Source organism: Patagioenas fasciata, chromosome 2 (assembly GCF_037038585.1).
Source record: "Patagioenas fasciata isolate bPatFas1 chromosome 2, bPatFas1.hap1, whole genome shotgun sequence".
Lineage (NCBI taxonomy): Eukaryota > Metazoa > Chordata > Aves > Columbiformes > Columbidae > Patagioenas > Patagioenas fasciata.
This window is the reverse complement of record NC_092521.1, coordinates 100663401-100684201: the sequence shown is the minus strand read 5'-3', so window position 1 is coordinate 100684201 and position 20801 is coordinate 100663401. Positions and strand designations below refer to the sequence as shown.

General features: G+C 49.6%; 1 long non-coding RNA gene across 2 annotated transcripts; it reads left to right on the top strand.

Moving 5' to 3' along the window:
* The first annotated feature begins 17269 nt into the window (after positions 1-17269).
* LOC139827227 (uncharacterized) lies at positions 17270-19866 on the top strand. Of its 2 annotated transcripts, none has more exons than XR_011737637.1 (4): positions 17270-17721; positions 18481-18608; positions 18715-19379; positions 19580-19866. It is a non-coding gene; the product is annotated as an uncharacterized lncRNA (long non-coding RNA). The 2 variants fall into 2 exon arrangements; XR_011737636.1 differs by having other exon boundaries at positions 17270-17801.
* Positions 19867-20801: the final 935 nt, after the last annotated feature.

The following is a 20801-nucleotide window of genomic DNA, read 5'->3' as shown; positions in this document are numbered from 1 at the left end:
CGCAAGCCCACGTGTAGCCAGGAGCAGGCTGCTGCGTTCTTCACTTTAGCTTGAACAAACAGCCCTTGCAGGCTGGCAAAGGCAAGTCCCAGAGCTGCAGAGAGCAGCAGCAGGAATAGAGGCCAAGCTTTCCCTGGTTCCTGAAGAGGGAGAACCTTGAGAATGAGGCGCGGGACTGACCACGCACAAAAGAAGAGGTATGTGGTACTGTGGGATCTTTTCCAAAGCATCACATGTAGCGATGACAAGCAGGTGTTTTGCCTTCCACAGCTTGTTTTGCTGCCGTGCTTCTTGGGCAGGGATGCACGAGAAGCGCTCTGGTCCCGGCCAGGCGCTGGTGTTGCCCGCAGGGAGAGGTGCCGAGTGGCAGCTGCGGATGTTGCTTCCTGTTCCTGACAGGACACCAGTGGCTGTTCCAAAGCACTGGGTCCCCATGCAACACCTCTGCATCCTGTTCCCTGCATCTGCCTTCTTTGTCTGTAACTTGTTTGGGTTTTGCCTGTTTCTTTCTACCTTGTTTGTTTTTTTGTTTTGGTGGTGGTGGTGTTTGTTGTTTCTCTTGTTGCTGTTGTTCTGGTTTTGTTGGGGTTTTTTAAGTTTGTTTAGTTTGGTTGGTGTAGGTCAGTTTCTATGAGTTGGTTTTGGTAGGCTTTTTGAGACTGGTTGTTCGAAGGTGCTTGTTTGACGCTGTATTACGTTGTTGGTAGGTTGTGTGTTCGTAGGTCACTGAAGGCTGGTTGTTTTAGGTTAAGGTTTGTTAAGTTTGGTTTAGGTTGGCGGTCTTAGCTGCTTGTTTCAGGTTTGATGGTTTAGCTTGGTTTGGGTTGGTTAGTTTAGGTGGGCGGGTTCAGGTTGTTTGATGTGATGTTCTTAGCGCTGCTCTGTGTGGTTTAGCTTAGGAGGTTTCTTTTTCTCGGTTTTGCTGGGTTCTTTGGTTGGTGCTGTTTTCTGAGGGTTCTTTAGCACTGGCTGTGTTAGTTTGGTTTAGGTTTCTGGTTTTAGTAGCTCGGTTCAGTTTGTTGCGGTCGTTTGAGGTTGGTTTGAGGCAGGTTCTTTGAGGGTGGTTGTGAGAGGCTGGTTGTTGAAGGCTGGTGGGTTCAGGTTGCTTGATGCAGGTGATTTTTGCTTGAAGTTGTCTTCCGTCGGTTGTTGTAGGTGGCGTATCTGAAGCTGTTTTCATTGAGGCTGTTTTCTGTAGTTTGGTTGAGGTTTGTTTAGATGATTTTAAGTTGGGGGTGGGTGGGTTGGTTGGTTGGTTGGTTGGTTATTTGAGGTTGTTTCTTTTCAGTAAGCAGCTTAGGTGGGTTGGTGGGTGTCTGTGTTTTTAGGTAGGTTGGTTTAGGCAGGTTTGGTTTACATTGTTTAGGTCGCTTGAAGGGTTTCTGTTAAGGTTGGTTCAGGTTGTTTGGTTTAGGTTGGTTTAGTTATTTCCTGGTAGGTTGTTTAGGGCAGTGTTATGCACGGTGCATGTTTTGAAGATGGGTTCCTTCAGGCTGGGGTGGCTTAGATTGGTTGTTGAGGGTGCTTTAGGTGGTTTGGTTAGATGTACATTGTGTTTAGTTGGTTTTCGGTTGTGTCTGGATGCTTTGGATGTGACTGCAATCTCGCTGGGACACGTGTCCCCCCACTAATCACCAGGCTCGATTGGGCTGTTTCTGCTGTCTCGGCAGACGTCCCCTTCCTCCTTCCCTGCTCCACGTGTTTCCCTGCCTTGCTCAAAGAGGACGACGTTCCCGGCTAGAGGCGAACCATAGCTAGGTCAAGGGTATACGGTAGCTGCGCTGTGCTTGAGGACCTCCAAACAAGCTCAGGGTCCGTTAGGAGGAGAACCTGGGGTAGTCAGGCTTCCAAGACTGCAGGCACATCCAAGTGAGACACTGCCTGGGGTAGGGTGGCTGGTGGTTGGGTTTTTGTTGTTGAGGTTTTTTAGGGTGTTTTAGCTTTGTTGTTGAAGTTGAGTTGATCTAGATTGGTTTTTAGCTTGGTCGTTGTAGGCTGGTTTCAGTGGTTCTATTTAGCTTTGGGTTGTTTGCTTTAGGTCATTTTGGTCAGGTTATGTCATTTGGTTTCGTATTTTTGAGGTTGCTTTAGATCGGTCGCTTTAGGTAGTTTTATCCTTTATTAGATTGGTTTTAAGTTGTTTGAGATTGTTTAATGGTTATTTTAGGTTAAGATTGGTTGGTTTCAGTTTGTTTAGCTTGTTTGGTTCTAGGTTGCTTCAGGTTGGTTGAGAAATGCCGGTTTATGTAGTTTTAGATTGTTTTAGGTAGGATTTTTTTAGATCATTTGGTTTAGATAGGTTTGTTTTAGGATTGTTTAGGTTGGTTTATTTTGTTTGGTTTAGGTAATTTGTTGTAGATTGTTTAAGGTTCTGTTTAGGTTGTTGGTGGCTGATTGAAGTTTTTTAAGGCAGATTGGTTTAGCTTCTTTAAGGTTGGTGTAGGTGAGCTGTTCTATGCTGGTTTGGGCAGGCTGTTCTAGCTAAGTTTAGGGCCAGCTCGTGGAGCAGCTGGCACCCAGCCCAAATGGCCCAAAGAAGCCGTGGCAAGGGGCCGTGCTCAGCGCTGCAGAGGAAGGCAAAAAACCCCCGGAGACGCTTGCTGTCCCACCTGGGGGAAAAAAAAGCCTTCCTCCCCCCAGCTGCAGGGCACGAGAGGCCATCTTCCTGGTGCTTGAGCAGCAGGCAGGATCCGAGCCAAAAGGGCCCAGAGGAGCTCTGCAAAGTGGTCATGCTCAATGCTGCAGAGGAAGGCAAAAAACCCCCGGGGACCAGTGCCAATCTGCCCCGGGGGAAAAAATTCCTTCCTGACCCCAGTGCTGGCGATCGGCTGTTCCCTGAGCATGTGAGCCAGACCTGGCTCCTTGTCCCACAGGCTGCTCACGCCTCCCAGGACCTGCCCCAGCCCTGTCCTGTCCTGTCCTGTCCTGTCCTGTCCTGTCCTGTCCTATCCTATCCTATCCTATCCTATCCTATCCTATCCTCCCTTGAGCTGGAGTCATCTCTGGACTCCCGAGAGTGCTCAAATGCCCCTGACCTGATGGACCTTGGCGGGGACTAGAATGCTTCCTGTGCCTGGTGGGACACCAGTGGTTGTCCCAAAGCACTGCAACCCCTTGCAACCCCTTTACATCCTAGTTCTTACGGCTCCTGAGCCTGGCTCCACAGGGGATGAAGATGGTGAGCTCTGCAGTGCAGCCTGCCCAGACCAGCATAGAACAGCTCACCTAACCCAACCTTGAACAACTGCAAGCAACTACCCAACTTTCATAACCTAAAATAAAATAAAAAGAAACACTTGTATCCATTGTGTTTTGTGTTCTTGAAAGTGCTTTGCGGGGTGGGGGGGACAGAGCGGGGAGAGAGGAGAAGGGGTGAGAGACTGGTGTGGGGCGGGGGGGAGATGATAGATGTTTTGTGTCCTTGAAAGTGTTTTTTAGGGAAAAGGAGGGGGAGGGAGGGGAGTCGGTGGGGGGACGAGGAGAGGGAGACAGAGGGGGGCGGGAGGGGAGGGGAGGGGACGGAGTGGGGAGAGAGAGGGGAGAGTAGTGGGGGAGAGAGAGGAGAAGGGGTGAGAGACCGGTGAGGGGGGAAAGGGGGGGGGGAGATGATAGAGGGAACTAACATTTTAAGGGTTAACTAAACATATAATGGGTGCCTACTAATGAACTAACACTTTCAGGCTTAGCCACACAATAAGTGCTTAGTTTAGGGGTTTATGTAAACTTATGTTAAGAAAAACAGGACCCCATCAAATGCCAAGATAAGAAGTTTTACTGCACCCAGCTGTAAACTTGAGGAGACAAGATAACAAAGATTTACAGCAAAGAGGGGGGAACCAGTCTGGTTTCAATCGACCTGGCAGCTTGGGTCCCAGTCAATTCCACATAATGAGCCAAAGGTAAAAAGTTCACTGTGTGGAAGCTGAAGGAGCCTTCATCCACAGACCACCAGATGGCACTGCGCAGGCGCAACAGGGAGCTGTCTAGGAGGAGACTTTGGAAATTATGACCTGGGACTCATTTTAATAAGAAGCGGGGAAAGGTTATGAATAAGTATAGGCGTTCCTGGGGTCACTATGAATACCTAACACCTTGCCTCATATTGTTAGAAGGTGCGCATGGATGGTGGATTGATCCCCCTTACACCCGATATCAGATAAACACACCCGCTTTATAACCTTGCACGTTGTCAAGTTTTATGACTTTATAGGTTGTAAAGTTGTTTCCACGTATCAATTTTGGCGACCACGAAGGCACAAGCTCTGCCCGGCTGTGCGGACCGCCTGAGAGAAACGGACCTCCCAGACGTGTCCCGAACCTTTTATTTCAGAGGGGCTCCGTTCCACTCCGGCTGGTCACCGCGGGGGCAGACGACGACTTTTTGAATTAAGCGGATAAGGTATGCTGCTGTTTTACTGTAACGTGGGCCTGTAACATGGGGGGCCAGCAACTGGCGAGGGAAGCCTCCGCATGGCCAGATTCCCCATATTGCTGTAAATGGGCACCTACCTAAGGGGGCTACTGACTTGACTCCACCAGAAGGGGGTCAGCCGCTAGCGATCTTGGGGGTAGATCGAGTAACCCTGAGTGAGCCTTCTGTTGCGTCCCGGTCACGGGAGCCAGGATGGACCCGCTAATGACTGCATGGAAGTGGGAGAAGGGTAAACAGACTCTCCAGTCATGGTTCGAGTCCCCATGGCAATTGAAGCTTTATAACATCTTAACCCCTGGGGATTGATTAAGAAGTTTTTGTGCTTTGTGTGAATGAGTGCTTGAGATGCCGTCTGAGTGCAAAGCGAGTGCGGAGTCCCGATCCACGGTTCCATGGTCTCTGCAAGGAGACCGGACAGAGGTGGACAAAGCAAACGATAGGTGTTTGTTGAACTAATAGCTAGCTTGGTAATCATGTGTGTTATCTTTATAAGTGCCCCGGCATTCCATGTCTGTTGTAATAATCTTTAGTGTACAGCGTCTGTACGATGAGCAATTTAGCTTTTAACTGTGTGCATGTGGTGAGAAGATTTTGTGTGTGGTAACCTGTGTCTCGTCTCGGCCTACCAAATTTGGCCTTTTCTATGCACACCAGGTAAGAAATGTTGTTTTGGGATAACAGTTGTAATACCCCAGATGAGACACTAATAAAAGCCTTGCCCAGTCCAGCTTGCTGAAGGCGGTGTGGGGGGGATGGGTGCCGATGGGGCTCCAGCGGGCACTGATCTGTTCTGCCAGGGAGACCCAGCGGTGCCTCTACCCAGCTGAGCAGTGAGTGGCTTAAAGGTGCAATGCTAGAATCGAGATATTGCCTTGAATGAGTGCAACTGTGATCTGTTTGCATATTTGAGCTTGGCATTTGTTTTGCATGTCTGAGATGAGTATTTTAGTTTGCATATTTATATTTGGTACCAAAATAATTTTGTTTGGGGAGATAATTACAAAATGAGAACCGGTTCCAATACTAAAGTACCACCTTGCTCCCCCTTAACATTTGTCTTTACACATCACAGTAAATGAGTGGGGGGAAGTGAATGTGAAATTCTGGCTTAGCTGTATTGCAGTTAGTGTTGTTCTAGGGATAGACCAAATTGGACCTAAACTAATGTAAGGGATTGATGCTTAATATGCTGTTTATTGACATCTGTGAGAAATTACAAAAGGTAGGAGCTGAGGGATGTAACTATTGCTCAGCTAATTGAAATTGCATATAAAACCTATAGTCGCAGGTACTAAATGAAGAGGGAAAAAGGGCAAAAGGAGCCCAGGCCTATGCTGTGAAGTTTGAATAGAAATTTCAAGGCCCGGCAGCTCCCCCTCGATAAGCTGCGGCGGGAAGAAAAAAGAAATAATAGAAGAAGAAGGAAAAAAAAAGTGAAGAGCTGAGTGCCCAGTAAAGCGGCGAAAAAGGGGGGGAGAGCGGCGGCTGCTGGAGCTGGAGGTGCAGCTCCTCTCCTCCTGGCTCGCCGCCCGCGGGGGATGAAGCGGGGGGGCAGTCGCCACCGCTTGGCCCCTCCGTCCCCTGCTGGGCTGCTTGGTTGTGCGTAACGCGCACAGAGCATTCGGATTTATTTCCCCTTAGATGTACACCTTCTGACCCGGGCTCAGAAGTAGGGATGCAGCAGTTAGTGTTGTTATTTACAAGTCAGTCAGCAAACGATATTCTGAAAGCAACAGAAAGTCGGAATTTGGAAACACTGTTAGATGAAGCCTGGAGAGTATTTAGTAACAGGGAAGAAGACCGTGGGAAGGATAGGTATCTGCTAATAGCAGCACTACAAGAGAGTAGGGAACTGAGAACTGGAAGGGCTGGAAGGTTTCCAAAGCCTTTAGAAGGAGATCGGTGTGCATGGTGCGGGAAAAAAGGACATTGGCACAATGAATGTCGAGAAAGGCGCAGAGGAAGTAGGCAAAGGGAGAATCGGACGGTAGCAAATGTTGAAAGAGACGGACGGAGGCCTGGGGAATCCACCCTAGCGGATCCACTGGTTATAATGAAGCCAGGGAAAGAACAAAAACAAGTGAAAGTTTGGTAGATACAGGAGCAACATTCTCAACTCTCAATGCCAATAAGTAATGACTACATAGTAGTAAAGGGAGCCACTGGCCAAAGTGAAAGAGCGTAGTTTTGTGAACCTTTGAAATACAGATTGGGTAAACAAGTAGGCATTCACAAACTTCTGTATACGCCTAACTCCGTGAAAGCTCTTTTGGAAAGAGACCTAAAGCTCTACCCGGGTGACTGCATAAGAAACCTGGAAGGTTAATATACAGGGTGTTTCCAAAAGGCGGACCCAGTTGGAAGTCACTGCATCTCTGCAACCACAAACTATCAACTATCCTCTCGATGTTGTCCATACGGCAGGTGATGGGAATACTGCGCATTTATAAAAAGCTTACTAAAACCTGATGAACCATTAAACCACTTGTAATTTTTTGTGTAATTGTAACATATTTGGCCCATCTTTTTTAAACGCTCTCTAACTTCCAGCGACCTCCTTCCCCCCCAAAAAAACAGCCCCCTCCCCACATCGCACCGCTGGAGCAAACAGCGCTCTGCCTCTGAACAAGCCCCCTCCGCTTCCTCGCTGGGCGGGGGGAAAGATGGCCGAGGCTGGGCTCTTCCCCTCCACACCCCGGGGCACCCCCTGCCCTTCCCCTTCCACTCGGGGCTGCGCCGCCCGCCGCCGCTTGGGCGAGCCCCGCGCCGAGGAAGCGGCGGGGGGGGCCGGGTGCCGGCGGCGGCTGCGGGGGGCCCCGGCGGTCCCGCCTCCCCCCGCTGACACTCACGGGCGCCGGGGCTGCGGGTGGGTGCCGGGGGCTCCGCGGGGCCGCCCGCTTCCTCCTCCTTCTCTTCCTCCGCCTTCGCCTCCTCCTCCTCCTCCCCGCGGGGCCTCAGCACCGCGGACAGCGGCGGCGGGGCCCGGACAGCGGCGGCGGGGGGCGGCTCGGTGCCCACCCGCACCAGGGCGCGCCGCGGCCGGCGCAGGGCCGAGCTCACGGAGCCCATGGCCGCCCCGCGCCGCCCGCTGCGCCCCGCCGGTCCCGCCTCTGCGCGGGCAGCGGCCCCCGGCACGGCCCGAGCGCCGCTCCCCTGGCCCCACCTCCCCACACGGAAGAAAAGCTCCCGCTCCGGGCGCGGCCGAGCCCCCCCCACGCCTCACCGAGACGTTGTGTTTCTTCCTCCGCCCCACGCAAAGAGTGTGGGGAGACAGGAGGGGAAGGACACACCCCGAGCACCCCCAGACCGGCGCGCCCTCCTCCACCCTCCCCGGAGAGCCCCGTCCAACCCACAGGTGTCGGCTGCGGTCCGTGAGCGCCATTGGCACCAGGGAGTTCACGGCACCGTTTCAAAAGACACATGCACGCTGCTCTTCATTTTCTTCATAAGGGAGCAGAAGTAAATCCAACACTTTTTGTTCTTTCTTAATGTCCTTATTTGTCGTTCAGCATTTTCTCCTGGGACCAGTCAGAGGGTTCTCTGCTCGCAGATGGAGAGGCAGCACGGTGGTATCCAGTGGACTCAGCACTGTGCGCTCTGCTCTAGCCGACCCTGCCTTGCGCAGGGGGCTTCGGCTGGATGAACTCCAGAGACACCTTCCAACCTCAACTGTTCTGTCCTGTTAGACATTACAATACCATGTACCATGCTATATTGATAGCTTCTAACTGCAGAATTCAGTACTATAGATATAGTCCCCAACTATAACAGCATCACTTGCAGAGGTCTTGTACAATGCAGATGCAGCTCTGAGCTGCTGGAGATTTCCAAAGCCGACTTTAATCTCGTAGCCGTAAAACAGATCTCGTAAAACTTCACCAGGGCACTGCAAGTTGTTAAGGCACTTCAGTACCATCCTAACTGTGACAGATATTTCCTTAGATGTTTAAAACAACAGTAGAACATAGATACGCTTCCCTGAGCATATTGTCCCTGTTTCTGCACCTAACGGCTCAGCAGTACTGACTAGCAACACAAAAGTAACCGGCTGCATCCCTACCAAGAACAGAAGTCAGGTAATTGCAGCCTGTAGTCCCAGGCTTGTCTGGAAAGAATGTGCCCCTTTCCCAAGCAGTTCTGTGCCTCAGAGCTGACTGCCGCCAGCTGCTCTGCTCTCCTGTTACAGCGAGATCCCAAAGCAACTCGACACTGATGCAATAAACTGCGAATGGGAATTTCTTTGCTAGGGCGGTCTGCCTCTTCTGGATGAAAACAGTGCCACTACTGCATCGGAAAGCAAGAAAACAATGGCACACGCAGCCTGTTCTTTTTAACCCTCTGCAACCGTTCCACTAACTTTTTTTTTTTTTTGTCTCAGTGTCTCTACCTGTGTTTTCTTCTTGATTCTACTTGCAGATAAGACAGTTTCAGCACCAAGTAGCATTTCACAGAATCACAGGATCACAGAATGTTAGGGATTGGAAGTGACCTCGAAAGATCATCCAGTCCAATCGTCCTGTCGGAGCAGGAACACCTAGATGAGGTTACACAGGAAGGTGTCCAGGCAGGTCTTGAATGTCTCCAGCGTAGGAGACTCCACAACCTCCCTGGGCAGCCTGTTCCGGTGCTCGGTCACCCTCACTGTGAAGAAGTTTGTTCTCAAATGTAAATGGAACCTCCTGTGTTCCAGTTTGTACACACTGACCCTTGTCTTACCATTGGTTGTCACTGAGAAGAGCCTGGCTCCATCCTCCTGACACTCACCCTTCACATATTTATAAATATTAATGAGGTCACCCCTCAGTCTCCTCTTCTCCAAACTAAAGAGACCCAGCTCCCTCAGCCTTTCCTGGTAAGGGAGATGCTCCACCCCCTTAATCAACTTCGTGGCTCTGTGCTGGACTCTCTCCAGCAGTTCCCTGTCCTTCTTGAACGGAGGGGCCCAGAACTGGACACAATATTCCAGATGTGGTCTCAACAGGGCAGAGTAGAGGGGAAGGAGAACCTCTCACGACTTACTAACAACCCCCCTTCTAATACACCCCAGAACACCATTGGCTTTTATGGTGACAAGGTTCAGCCACCAGGGCTGTTCCCTGCCTGAGAACACAAATATTTGCCTGCCGAGGGGAAGTGCCAACTGCAACGGGATGCCCTTTCCCTCCACCAGATGACAAGGCTGCAGCAAAACCCAATAACTTTTCAATTCTTGTGAAAGAGGCCAGAGAGAGACCAGCAGATAGGGCAAAGCACTGACTATGCAAATGCTGTTTGATCTTTTGGAAGACAAGCGGGGCTGCTGTGGCAGATCGCCACCACTGGGGTCAGGAAGGAATTTTTTCCCCTGGAGCAGACTGGCACTGGTCCCCGGAGGTTTTTTGCCTTCCTCTGAGAAACAGACAACCTACAAACACACAACCAGCCTCAGACAGCACAAAGCAACTGAAAACAACAAACCCCAAACAACCTCAACCAAGCTAAGCCAAATGACCAAAAAAACCTAAACCACCAAACAACCAAAACCAAACCTACCAAGAAACCCAAACTAGACCACCTATTCAACCTAAACCACCAGAAAACACCTCAACCACCTCCAACAGCCTACCTAAATCAAATCCCCTAACCCAAACTACGCAAAAACAACTAAACCAACCTCAACCAAACCACCCGAACCAACCTCCACACAAACCCTTCAAGCAACCTCAACTGTTGCTTTTTCCATGCGAGCCACGGAACCTGACACACCAATATGATGTTCACAGAGTTCACTTTATTGTCGGACCGGGCTGGCTTTATACCAAAACTGCCCTGTCCACGCGCCTTACAACAATGTGATTGGTTGTAACTCGTGTTGTACAATGACATGATAGGCTGCATGTACTGTCCACGCGCTCTGCACGCATGTGTCCGGCGATTGCTCACTCATTATTACCTTCTAATGGTGCTCCTTTAGTTTCTTTTGTCTCTGGCTTCACCTCTCAGCCAGGCTGGCAGCAACCCCATCCCCCTGGGGCGGGGGGGGACTCTGCCACTACATCTCCCCCTCTTTTATTCAATATTAACAATACGCCGTATCATGCTTTAAAGACAGTGTGAAATACAGGGTAAGAACATTAAGGCTAATACAATTACAATTAACAAGAACAGACCTGTTTTCAATATTCCTTTTAACCAAACAAGGCATTCACCCCAAAAAACCCAATATCTTCTGTTATTTTCTTGTTCTGCAAATCTTCTATCTCTTTAACTTTTAAGTTCAAACAACACATACAATCAAACTCTTCATAACTGTGAACATGTCCAATAACAAAAAATTAATTGCTGCTCTGTTTTACAAAGTGGTATTCTCAACATTGGCTACATTCGTTGCTTAAAGCGGTAACATCTCTGAGGTTATGGGTTGTCATCACTGCAATTGGTTTCTTCTCTGTTAGCTAGCCAACGTCTCACCCACTTTGCTGGGATCCACGAATTTTTGTGGTTACCTGTAGAAACACAAGCATATCCCCTTCCCCAGATTATTAGTGACACAGGACCTTCCCATTGTTGTGTTGTCGGATTAAACACAATAACCTTAGGTACATTTTCGGAAAAATCTTTGACATTTTTGATACGGTGCATAACAACCGGTTCCATTTCAGTTTCACTTCTAGGATTAAGCCAGTTCAGCACATACAGTGCCTTCATCAATACCTCTTCTGGGCTCACACCAATTCCCCCTTGTTTTTTCAAAACAGATGAAAGATTTTTTAATGTATTGTGTGCACGCTCAATAACTGCTTGGCCAGTAGAATTATAAGGGATTCCAAACAGGTGTTGTACTTTCCACTGGGCGAGGAAGGTTGCAAGTCTGTCAGAGTGGTATGCAGGACCATTATCTGTTTTGATTTGTGTAGGGACACCCATGACAGCAAAAGCCTGTAATAAATGACGTTTTACTGCCTTTGCATTTGCTGAGGTCAAAGCTGTAGCCCACAGCAGTCCTGAACAGGTATCTATGGAGACATGAATGTACTTTTGTCGGCCAAATGGTGGAAATTCAGTAATATCAGTTTGCCATAACTGACCTGGCTGCAAGCCCCGAGGATTTACTCCCTTTTGTTGGAGAGGCACTATGCGGGCACAATCAGGACAAGCTGCAATAATGGCTCGAGCTAGTTCCTTTGTAATTGTAAACTGCTTTCGGAGTGCTGCTGAGGATTGATGAAAGAATTCCTGAGCTTGTCTGGCTTGTTCAAAAGGGGATATATCTGTTACTGCACAAGTTTGTCTATAATGCTGTTTCCTTCTACTAAACCACCTGGTATGTTAGTATGGCTTTTTATATGCATGATAAATACTGGTGCTGTCCTATAATCTAATACGTTCCACAAATCTAACAATGCTTCAAACAATAAGGAATTGGAAACTCGCTGCAAAAGCGCTCTGTGTATTCTTTGTACAATTCCCACAACATAAAGAGAATCTGTTACCAGATTAACTGGAGAGTGATGCCATTTTTGTAATGCTGCTAAGCATACTGAGGGCAGTTTCTTTTAATATGTCCTGTCTGTCCGCAAGTAAAACATGCTAGGCCACAAGAAGAAGGGCTTCGGCCTTTCATTGCAGGCATAAGTGCTGCAGCCAAGGCTGCAGCGTGGGCTTGAGCATGTATTTTTGCTTTTTCTACCTCCCGTTGCATCATCGGTACCTGTGTGCAAGCTTCCACCATCTCTGCTAAAGAAACAGTTTTTCCCAAACCGGCTAATATCTGTTGGCATTGGGTGTTTGCATTCATCATAGCCAAATCCTTCCCCACAGCAGCTTTTGCCTCTGGAGTCAAGTTAGGAGAGGCACCTATCGCTTCTTTTAAACGATCCACAAATGTCATATATGGTTCCCCAGGATCCCACTCTATTGTAGAATAGGGTGGCACAGGGTTACCTCTATTTGGCAATTCTTTCACTGCCGCCAGAGCAAGCCCTTGCATTTGCTGCAAAGTCCTTGGATGAAGTGCTGCCTGAGTAGCACCATCCGCATATTGCCCACGACCCAGTAACTGGTCCATGCTAGCTAACCGCAACGGATCGTCAGCTGGTAAACGAACATTTTCTAATACTGCCAATTCCACTTTTCCCTGCCACTTGTCCAAGAACAGTAAACACCCCGCTGGAGGAAGCAATAACTCCATCAGTGCCCTAATATCTGTTTGAGTTAGTACTTGCCCCTTGAAAAATGAATTGATTAGCTGCATCACATGCTTATTATCCGTACCATATTGCATAACTGCACTTTGCAATTGCTCAACCGTTTTCCAATCAAAGGGCGACCAATGCCTTTGTCCTCTATTATCTATGTGCACTGGCATTGCTGTAATACTACCAGGTAACATGATCCCTTCAATAGTTGCATCTCTGATTACCCCTTGCCAACGTTGCCCTGCATTATAAGAACGATCTTGAGGAATATCTCTACCCTGACGCACAGGGGCAGCACCCAAATTATCATTATTATCACTGCTATACAATTCCCTTGTGTTTCCCTGTGGATCAGTAAGTCGACACATATTTGCAAACCAATCTGCTAACCCAGTCTCCAGCCCTTTTCCATATCACACTCTCAAATATTCATCTGCTTCTCTTACAGACCACATCCCACCTTCAACACATTGTCTAGCCCATTTTTGTATTCGCTCCCTTTTAATACGGAGCTCCTCGGGAGTGAGGTCTAATTCCGCCCCCTCCCTTTCCTGTTTTCCCCGTTTTTCACATTCCCTGCCAATTGCCTCCAGCCCGTCCTTAATTGCATCTGACGCCTTTTTATATGCTATCAACCGCGAAGTTTTACTGTTACCGCCATCTAGGCGTTTCATAGCTTTTAGAACTTCTTGCATCTGGCTCTCCTGCCATCTCAGTAAGTCCTTCAGGCTCTGCACGTGGCTCTCCTCCTGGAAGTCAGGGCGATTCTGCGGTGCTCCGTCCTGGTGTTCCATCGGGTCCTCCGGCAAAGGCGCGTCGGCTGGATTAACTTGTCCTGGCTTGTTGAAACTTGCTGGTTGCTGCCATTCGTCATCGGAGCCAGGCAATGGCTCAACGGGTGCAGAGGATATAATTTGCTCTCCGCCCCAGAACTCCAGATCTGATACAGGACATACCAGCGGTGCTGATTTTTCGGAGTTCTCGGAGGGCGGGCAGCTCGCGGCGGGCGGCTCCGAGGGGACGGCACACAGCTCCGGCTCCTCTGAGACTTCCTGCATTAGCTGCCTGACCTCCCGTCAGGCTCCGGTGAGATCGCAAGCCTCGCGGCTCCCCCTTGTAACCGCTTCCCATAGTTCGGTCCTTATGTCCTCCCATGTACCGGGAGAAAAAAATTCGTCCGTCGAACAAACACAGCCCTTATGCTGGGCGAATAGTAAAAGGCGCTCCAACGCGTCTTTTTCCAAAATTCTTCCTGTTCGTGCAGCCAGCTGCAGAACACTTTTCACTATTATTTTCTCTTCCACGGATGCCGTGTTTCCCATGCCACCTGCTTCCTCGCAGGCCTACTTTCCACTACGATTGAGCGCCGGGCTGGTGTCGCCCCCACGTGGCGTCCTTCCGTCTTCACTTCCGGCGATCTTGCTTCGATACGAAGTATCACATCGGGGTCACCAAAGTGTTGCTTTTTCCATGCGAGCCACGGAACCTGCCACACCAATATGATGTTCACAGAGTTCACTTTATTGTCGGACCGGGCTGGCTTTATACCAAAACTGCCCTGTCCACGCGCCTTACAACAATGTGATTGGTTGTAACTCGAGTTATACAATAACATGATAGGCTGCACGTACTTTCCACGAGCTCTGCACGCATGTGTCCGGCGATTGCTCACTCATTATTACCTTCTAATGGTGCTCCTTTAGTTTCTTCTGTCTCTGGCTTCACCTCTCAGCCAGGCTGGCGACAACCCCATCCCCCTGGGGCGGGGGGGGACTCTGCCACTACACTCAACAATGGAAACCAAACCTACCTAGACCAACCTACCTAAAAACACAGCCATCCACCAACCTACCTAAACTGCCTACTGAAAACAAACAGAAACAAATCAAACCAACCTCCAATAACCCACCTAAAACACCCAACCTCAAATCATCTAAACAACCTCAAACAAACCACCGACACCAACCTCCAGCAAACTACTGAAAACAACCTCAATGAAAACAACTTCACATACCCCACATAAAACAACCAACGGGGGACAACTTCAACCAAAAATCACCTACATCAAGCTACCTGAACCCACCAGCCTTCAACAACCCAGTCTCCCACAACCACCCTCAAAGAAGAATCTGCCTCAAACAAACCACAACAAACCACCTCAACAACCTCAACCAAGCTACCAAAACCAAAAACCTCCCTCCACCAAAACAGCCCCTGCTTGGAAGGGCTCCAGCCCGGCTGCAACATCCGCAGCTGCCACTCGGCACCTCTCCCTGCGGGCAACACAAGCGCCTGGCAGGGACCAAAGCGCTCCTCGTGCATCCCTGCCCAAGAAGCACAGCAGCAAAACAAGCTGTGGAAGGCAAAACATCTGCTTGTCATCGCTACATGTGATGCTTTGGAAAAGATCCCACAGTACCACATACCTCTTCTTTTGTGCGTGGTCAGTCCCGCGCCTCATTCTCAAGGTTCTCCCTCTTCAGGAACCAGGGAAAGCTTGGCCTCTATTCCTGCTGCTGCTCTCTGCAGCTCTGGGACTTGCCTTTGCCAGCCTGCAAGGGCTGTTTGTTCAAGCTAAAGTGAAGAACGCAGCAGCCTGCTCCTGGCTACACGTGGGCTTGCGTTAAGGATTGTGAGCATTGGCTCTGAAACAGAGTGAGAAACGGAGATGACATGAAATTACATAAAATTAAGTAAATTTTAAAAATAAAATTAAATAACAAAATAAAATAAAATAAAATAAAATAAAATAAAATAAAATAAAATAAAATAAAATAAAATAAAATAGAAACACTTGTATCCATTGCGTTTTGTGTCCTGGGAAGTGGTTTTTAGGGAAGAGGGAAGGCAAGGGAATGGGAAGGCAAGGGAGAGGGAAGGCAAGGGAGAGGGAAGGGAAGGGCAACGGAAGGGAAGGGCAACGGAAGGGAAGGGCAAGGGAGAGGGAAGGGCAAGGGAGAGGGAAGGGCAAGGGAGAGGGAGAGGGAAGGCAGAAGAGAAAAGAAAGCCCTGACAGAGCCCTGAGGGCTCCATACCTGAAATTGTGCTGTTTGGACTGAAAGTGAACTGATTCTCCTCATGCAGTTAGAAACCTTTCTTTTTCACAGCTCGCACGCTCATTATTTGGAATTAGTTTGAGAACAAGAGCTAACACCCCAGCACAGAACTAATGCTTGTAATTGCATTGGTCTGAGAGCCAAGGACATTCTGACTGCTCTGCCCAGGGATGGGACCTGTCGAGGAAGGGGGGCAGAGATGGGACAGAGCTTGACTGACATCCAGGCTGATCAAGAAGAGTATTTCATCCCATTAGCATCACGGTCATTATTATAGGAGGGAGGGGATCTTTCTCACTCTCTCAGGCGTGCAGTGGAATCTTGATCAACTGGCCACATGGGTCAGGAAAGCTACCTGGCAAGCAAAAAGATCCATTGCACTCTTCTGCTCAGCACATCAAGATTTGCCCTCTAAGTCTTGGCAATTTCTTGAATATCACCAAGAATGAAAACAGGTTTCAAAGAGCAACATGGCATGACCAAATAATAAATACTTCTCTTTAAGTCCACTCATTTGTTTAATCTCTGCCTAGACCTTCAGGAAATGGAAAACCAAACTCACTACGGAGAAGTTCAACACAACAACCCACGCCAAATCAAGGCTACCAGGTAGGAACCCGATGACAAGGATCGGTCACGCAACTGCTACTCTATGACAGGGCTGCCCCGAACAGATCACCCCCAAGGATTCAGTCCAAGGCAGAAACTACTCAGCTGGCAAACATTCCAAAAAAACAAACACGTTTTGCTTACAGACCTTACAGCAAGTTTTCCCTCAGGAAACACAAAATGAAAGAGCAACAACAAGCAGAAATAATACTCACAAGCCTGTAACCTCTTCGACGGGATTTTCCCGCACCGGCCGACACCGCCGGACCCGGCGGGCACAGCCGCTCCCCCCGCTCCAGCTGCCCGCCAAGCGGCGGCGCCGAGCGCGCCACCCACGCGTGCCCGCAAGCGGCCCCGCCCTCCCCGCCCGCCCGCCCGCCGGGCACAGGCCGGGCCCCAGCGCAGCCCCGCCCGGGCACCGGGAGAGCGCGGAAGCGTCGCGGCGCCGCTTACCGAGCGGCAGCAGCAGCTGAGAGGGGCTGTCGCTCGCCTTGGCCGCCATGCTGGACACAGACCCGAGCAATCGCTACCGCCTCCCGCAAAGACCGAGCCAGCAGCCCCGACGAGCGGATGGCAGAGCCGTCGCTCCTCCGCCCCGCCCCGTGTGCCGGTAAACGCGGGAAGGAGCGGGAGTCGCGCGTTTTGTCTGTCTCCCGAGAGAGAGTTCGAGGAAAAACTCTTCCCGCCCCCTGTCCCTTCTTCTCCAGCCGGGCAGCCTCCTTGAGCTGCCGCCGCTACACGCGGTGCCGACAGCCCGGTGGCCCCGATGTGCCACCCCACCCTTACATCGCTCTTTTTCTTTTGTGTGGAGTGTCCGGTGGAGACTTTGAAGTGCTGTGTGTCACAGCTATTTTATGTGCTGATTTTTTTTCCACCCTATTTTCTCATTAATTCACAAGAAAGTTGTTGCAAGAAGGATTTTTGGAAACTCTTGAACATCCGTAGAATTGGCTTGGACCCAAAAGAGCACTGTCTTTTCAAACACGTTTTGCATTCTTATTACTACAGCACTAAAGAAAACCGGTATTTCGACTTCTACAGCCATTGCACATTCTGTGGCGGGTCAGAGTCCAGAAGAACTGAGCCTTCATAAGCTCTGTCCTCTGCCTCGGAGGGTGACGCTCCCTCCAGAAACGCCCCCACCTCTCAGGGGAGGGACAGCTGCTGGTGTCCCGGGGCTGCAGGCTGGGCTCTCAAACGAGCTGAGTTCCCAGCTAACTCCGAACAACTCGGCTTTCGGCTCCTGAAGTGAAATACAACCTTGGCAAACACCTGATGCTGCTGCCCTGCTGGGCTGGGCGCAGGAGCCCTTCGCCGTGACCAAGGCAGGGAGATGCAACGCTGGGCTTGACTCGCGGCGCAGCTGCAGGGCTGGTGTGTCATCCTGCAGCAGAGGGGGATGAAGTGCCAGCTGAGATAGTGACAGTGACTGTGCCAGCCAGCACAGGCAAGTTACAGGAACAACCACGAAGCCACAAATGAAATGCAAAGAGTACATCATGGGAAAGAGCACTGGATCAGCACCCGGTGGATTGTCCCTTTGTTTTCTGTTGACTATCTGTGTTCTTTATTTAATCATATTTCTTTCTACTGATGTATGTTTGGTAATTTTAATCCATTTTGGGGTTTTCTGGATATTAGTTTTCCTTTATTTTACAAGGGGAAAATGGTGTGGGACAAATTTTTATTCATACATGGTACAGGACTAACACTGTCTTTGCCAGTGCCTAACCAGACTCTATTGACTGGAGCTTGGGACTTGATACAAGGGTTCATGCAAATTTGGAAGCAGAGGGACCAGGGGATGTGTCTCAAGCAATACTACAGGGTGTTTCAAACACATGGTCCCAATTTCAAATGCAGAGTGATTTCCAATTGGCTCCATCTTTTAGAAACATCCTGTACTTGGGGAGAGTTGTGGAAACAAACTTGAGATGGGTCCTATGTTACCTCTGTTCCTGTTCCTCGTACCATAGTACCGTGGTGGGATTCCTCCTCTGAAGGCGCTTCTTTTGAAGTAAATAAAACGTCTGTTGGAAGGAATTGTGGAATTTCAAATACGTGGTTATTACACCTTTGGACAAATGTTTGCGTTAAAAACGGAGGCAAATTTTCTCTCCTTCTCCCTATATATGTGTATGTAGACTGTATAGTTTATAAAGACATGTAAATATAGAAAATTAAATCTATGAATGTGCGCACACAGAAGCCCACAGGAGACCCCCGGAGATTGCAGGAGACCGTCGGAGACCGAAGGACACCGCTGGAAGCCATAGGACACCATGGGATCTGCGTCTTGGCTTAAAAAGGAAAAAGGTTTTCACATTCCAGCAAGTAATTAAGACTTTTGTTTTCTCTCTCCTTCTCCCTATACATGTGTATATGGACATTATAGTTTATAAAAATATGTATATATAGACAATAACAACTATAAATGCAGGCACACAGAAGCCCACTGGAGACCGCCGGAGATTGCAGGAGACTGTGGGAGACTGAAGGACACTGCTGGAAACCACAGGACACCACTGGAGAACGTCGGAGACCAAAGGACACCGTGGGACCCGCACCTTGCCTGAAAAAGGAAAAGTTTCTTAACATTTTACAAATACTTCAGACTTTTTCTTTCTCTCTCCCTCTGTAAATACTAGAAACGCAGTACAGGAGGAAGGGAGAAAAAGTCTTCTTTTGAACTTACAATCATTATGATGTTATCTGCTACAATAATAGATTTGAACATTAAAAGAAACACACTCCTAGTGATGCATCAATAAAAACCACAAAAGATTTGTATCGATTCTAGTGTAACATTGTATCTGCTGAGATTGTGGCTTCGGTAGATGTCAGTTGGGGAATAGATAGACTGCAGGAAAGTTTGTTGACAGAAGTGGGAAACTTGGATTTTTTTTCCCAGTTAACTTTTTTTTCCCCTTTCCTTTTCTACCCACCCCTGCTTAGGCTCACGACCTTCCAAAAGCCATTGCGGCAGATCACACACTTCTTCTGAAGGATCCAGATGCTGCAATGATGCAGAGAAATGTGGCCTACTGTCCGAGCAGACCTGATGCTGAGGCGCAAATTAGAGACTTGGAGACAAAAGCCTGCAAGGTATGTTTTTTATTCAGAGGGTGGTCTTTTGGAACCCTTCTATCATTCCTCTGATGGGCAAGATTCAAGGGTCTCATTTGCTTACATGTCCTCTGCTCCTCCACTCCTTCCCCTCTTGCTGTTTTCCTTCATCATCTGTGTTGTGTCTTCCTGTTGCCTTCAGTAATTCTTATCTCTGGCATTTTGTTTTTTCTTCCCAGGTTTGGTCATGAATTGGTAACAGGGTTGTTGGAAGAAGTACTGGAAGTAAGGCTGGACTGGCAACAAATCCACACTGTATTTTGGCAAAAAAGGGACATGGTTAGGTTGATTACTCCCCTGTCTTGGAGATGACAGGGACTGATTCGGGGCCAGCACCCCAAAGGCTTCCTCCCAAGGGTGCTGGTCAGAGTTGGGGTGGGCGGGGCTACACACGTGTGGCTGTGTCACCCCCACGTCACAATGCCAGCACCCGGCAACACAGCACTCACATTGCCCCGGGCAGGATCAAAAGGAGCAGCCGGGTCCCGCGTCCACTGCCAGAGCTGGCCCGGGGGCAGCCCCAACACATCCCGGAGGAAGCACTTGAGGAGCTGGTGGCATCACAGGGCAGGGGCTGAGGGAGGAAGAGCTCGCGTGAGGCTGCTGGAGGTTCTCCACTGTAAGACAATCTGCTGCCAGGGCCACCTTCAAACCTCAGCTCATGGATGGAAATCCTTTTCAGCTGGATAGCAGTGGAGAGACCAAGGGAATTTCTTCTCTGCTTGGAACGCCCACTGATGTCCCACCAGGCACAGGAAGGATTCTTGCCCCCAAGGTCCATAAGGTCAGAGGCGTTTGGGCACTCTCGGAAGTCCGGAAGATGGCTCCAGCTCAAGGGAGGATAGGATAGGATAGGATAGGATAGGATAGGATAGGATAGGATAGGATAGGATAGGATAGGATAGGATAGGATAGGATAGGATAGGATAGGACAGGGCTGGGGCAGGTCCTGGGAGGCGTGAGCAGCCTGTGGGACAAGGAGCCAGGTCTGGCTCACATGCTCAGGGAACAGCCGATCGCCAGCGCTGGGGTCAGGAAGGAATTTTTTCCCCCGGGGCAGATTGGCACTGGTCCCCGGGCGTTTTTTGCCTTCCTCTGCAGCATTGAGCATGACCACTTTGCAGAGCTCCTCTGGGCCCTTTTGGCTCGGATCCTGCCTGCTGCTCAAGCACCAGGAAGATGGCCTCTCGTGCCCTGCAGCTGGGGGGAGGAAGGCTTTTTTTTTCCCCCAGGTGGGACGGCAAGCGTCTCCGGGGGTTTTTTGCCTTCCTCTGCAGCGCTGAGCACGGCCCCTTGCCACGGCTTCTTTGGGCCATTTGGGCTGGGTGCCAGCTGCTCCATGAGCTGGCCCTAAACTTAGCTAGAACAGCCTGCCCAAACCAGCATAGAACAGCTCACCTA